The sequence below is a fragment of the Quercus lobata genome, chromosome 2 (assembly GCF_001633185.2).
Source record: "Quercus lobata isolate SW786 chromosome 2, ValleyOak3.0 Primary Assembly, whole genome shotgun sequence".
In the NCBI taxonomy this organism is placed as follows: domain Eukaryota; kingdom Viridiplantae; phylum Streptophyta; class Magnoliopsida; order Fagales; family Fagaceae; genus Quercus; species Quercus lobata.
In genome coordinates, this window is record NC_044905.1 from 19,030,834 (window position 1) to 19,034,883 (window position 4,050).

Sequence of the window (4,050 nt, forward strand, 5' to 3'; positions counted from 1 at the left end):
GCCTCAGCCCTGACTCCTAACACGTTGGTGCCATATTAGGTATGCTCATGAGGAGCCGGGTGGTGCTGGTCTTGGTTGTTCTCGACTCAGTCACGCCGAGAGTTCGACACGACGAGTCCCTGCTTCAGATTTTGGCTGAAAGAGAGGCGAGACAGATCTTAAGTCTGCGCCACCCTTGCCCTGATCGAGCCATTTCAAGCTTTATCAGAATATGGTGTCTAGAGGAGGGGCATGATTTCTTCATCATTTGTTGCGATCTCAGAAGAATAGAAGGGAGTTAGTACGAAAGTGATGCCTCCTGCTTGCCTTCTTATAGGAAGAGCAGAACGGATGGCATTAAATGCATTCAACCTTCCCAAAGAATCTGAAGAAAAAAGAGGCGTCCGTTCCACTTCTCCACCTTATCAAATGAGCCGCCGGATATAAATGAGCCTCGTTAAGGGGATTCATTAAGGGCGCGTCTGGGACATCCAAGCGGCAGGAGCAGATTCCGAGCGGATTAAAAGGAATCCCTCAAAAACCGCCTAACTTCCTGGGAAACCGCTCACATAAATGCGGGATCAAGCTAAATGGGCCATATTAAGGGCCCGGGTTTGCCAAAACCCTCATTTCCAATCCGGAATTCGGATAGAAGGGTTTTGAGGGGCTATTGTGGGGCCCAACAATTCGTGGACCAGGCCCATTTGCCCTTAGAGAGTCCGAGGGCCCAATCCGAGGAGAACTGTGGCCCAAGCTCCATGACGCAGAGCACGGACCAATTTTTGGGAGGCAGCCGAGGACAGTCTAGTCCTCGGCAGGCCCATAATCCGCCCAGAATAAAGGGATAAATTCGTAAGGAAATTCAAAATACCTTGGGGCGATTACCCTAAATACCCTTCTGGATAAGGCCCAATGCCTGACAGAACCGTACTCTACAGCTTTATCAAGTCATCCCCAACAATTCCGGGATTAGACTGATGGGACCAATGTCAGTATTTGTAAAGACTGACCCTACACGTGGACGAAGGACATCGAACGCACACTAGTATAAAAGGAGAAGTAAGTGAATCTAGAGAGAGGGGGGGGGGGAAAGGAGACTTCATGAAGAAGATCGCCGGAACGATCCATGCACAGAACAGAGAAAGTCCTCCGTTGGACAGCCGGAAAGGACCACAAGGGTCCTCGGATCAAGTCCGAGGAGCCCATTCTCAGAAGTGGCAGCATGGCGGGGCTTTAAACGTTTAGGCCCAGTTCATTTTCCACAGGGATCTTTCTGAAATCCAGACCGGACCATCCCCCCGTGACCAAGCCCAAGCTTTTCAAGCCCACTCTCTACAAATCGTATTGTGAGGGATCTCTCCCGCGTGAACCCAAAAATGTCACTGGGCCGCGCAGGAATCGTGTCCTTACAGCTAAAAAAATATAAAAATGACTATCGATAGCATTTAAATTATATATATAGGAATTATATTATGCATCTTATTATATATCTTTAAATGTTTTTATGCATATGCATGAGTTACAAGCTAATATATATATTAAAAGTCAGAACTTAGAGAAAATCCATTTAGATTTTAATTGGATTCTTAATTTTGTGCCATATATCCCATCTAATTTTAATTTTTGTAACAAGTGAATTATTGAGTATAAAAATCGAAGAACCCAAATCCAATTAGATTCTAAATTGGAGTCCAATTTTGTGTTACATGTACATCTAATTTTTTTAATTTTTGTAGCAAGTGAATTATATATTGAGTGCAAAAAATGAAAAGTCTAAATCTAATTAAATTCTAAATCATATATATATATATATATAATGGGAAACTATTACATATTTTAGAAATATAAGATTTAAAAAATGTGTAAGCTAATACCATGTATAATTTGAACATCTTCTAAAAAATGTATAATTTGAACCACATAATTGTGATTGTTTTTAATTATACCCGTACATGTACATGGGGCTACATACTAGTAATTAATAATAAATTAAAGTGGAAGCCCAATCAAGAATTCCAAGTAGATTTTGATTTCCATTCAATTTTGTGCCAAGTATCATTCTAATTGCCATATAATATTATGCCAAGTATCCTTTTAATTGAATTATTTTTTGATGCCAAATGTTTTTAGAATTTAAATCCACTCAAACTTAGAAAATATAAAAAGACATAATTTAAATTTATTATGTTATTATGTAATACTATAAATATGTACAGTTTATTATTTATTAGGTAGAAAATTTCTACACACACCACCAGCAGGTGTGGTACAACTGGTAGGTGACCACTGAGACTTTCACCACATCCCAGGTTCGAGTTCTCACGAGGACTGTAATTGCAATTTCTGAAAGTCCCAGAAACCAATAAAACTTGGGGTGTGTGTGGGTTCGGAGTTTTCGAGCTCTAGTTCGAGCTGGTGGTACTCATGGGCTTACCCAACTGTACCGTGGGGTGTGGGACAATGACTGCCACACGTGAGTCCCCCTTTTTTTTTTCCATAAAAAAGAAGAAGAAGAAAATTTCTACACACATAAATGTAATTGTAATTATTTTTAATTGCACTTGTGCATATACAAAGGTTATAAGCTAATATTTTTCCCACTCTTAAAGTATTCGCATCAACTTATGTAAAAATTCATATCTATTTTAGCATAATAACTTGATTTTTTTTTTTTTACTATTTTACACAACCACTTTTCAAGAACACTTACATCAGATTATCTATTCTAAAATATTCCGATAAAATATTCTTTCTTTTACATTTTTTACTATTTCCTTCAACCCTTATTAGCTCTTTCTCTCTCTCTCTCTCAACAACCACCACAAATTTGAACCATCACAGCCTACCCCAAGCTACCACGTTGCATCACACCATTGCCAACAACCCAAGTATGCCTTAGTTGTAGTGACCCACCATGAGAACCTTTGATCCCTTCTTGATGTCCTGCCACTATGGCCCACTTGATTTTATTTGAGTATTGGTTGATTTTGTGTTTAGAGGTTAGTTTTGTGGTGAAAGAGTAAAATTTGGGGAGGTTTTCTCTTGTTGATTTCATCTAGATTTTGGTTAATTTTGGATTTGGAGGTTAGTTTTTTTTTGGGGGGGGGGGGGGGGGGGGAGTTTTTGATTGATTTAATTTGGGTTCATGTTTATTTTGGATTTTTTACTTTAATTCTAAGTTCTTTCTTTCTTGCTAGTTTTGTAATGGGTTATTGCTAATTTTAGTTTTGGAGTTTTTGCATTTGGGTGGAACCACCTTGGCCGGTGGTTAAGGTTGGGTAAGGTAGTGGTTTTGTGGTTGGGATGGGGTGTGTTTTGTATGAAGAGAGGAAGAAGACGGAGGGGAAAAGGAAGAGGAAGAGGAAGATGAAGGAGGGGAAAAAGAGGAAGAAGACAAACCGAAAGAGGTTTGTTACAAAGAGAGAAAAAAAATTTAAAAATCATTTGCATATTGTAAGGGTCATATTTTTATGTATTAGCATATTTGAGATCAAAACATATTTTTTGTGTAATTGAGTCCAAGTTTAAGTCTGTCATAATGTTACTTACAAGTGGTATTAATGAAGACTTAAGACTGCTTATGAAAAGCTGAATTTGTAGGTCTTGATACTTAGCTCGATACTTGTTGATTTATCGAGAGTTAATGTATCTTGATACCAAATTCAACACCTCTCAATCTATTGAGTTTTGGAAAAACTGAATGTAAAGTTCTATTTTTGGCCCATGATGACTTGGATTTCTAGGAATTTGTGCACTAGGCTTCTAAAGCATATAAAAGACTCATTTTACAGCTGTCATCATTGAGACAGAGACACACACGCATAACAAGAGTTGCTACAATGTTTATGCGCCTAGGGTTTAGTGTCAAGTTACTTTTGATTCATCCAAGCATGTATTGAAGAACTCTGCAAAGTTACAACAATAAAAAAGGTTGTTGTAGAGTTAATCATGAATAGGGAGATTTGTGCAAGGGAGAATTCTTCTACAATATCAAGTCTAATTGGGGATTAGAGTTGAGATTGGTATATCTTAGTAGATTCTACTATAGGCAGGTACTTGGAAATAGGCCTA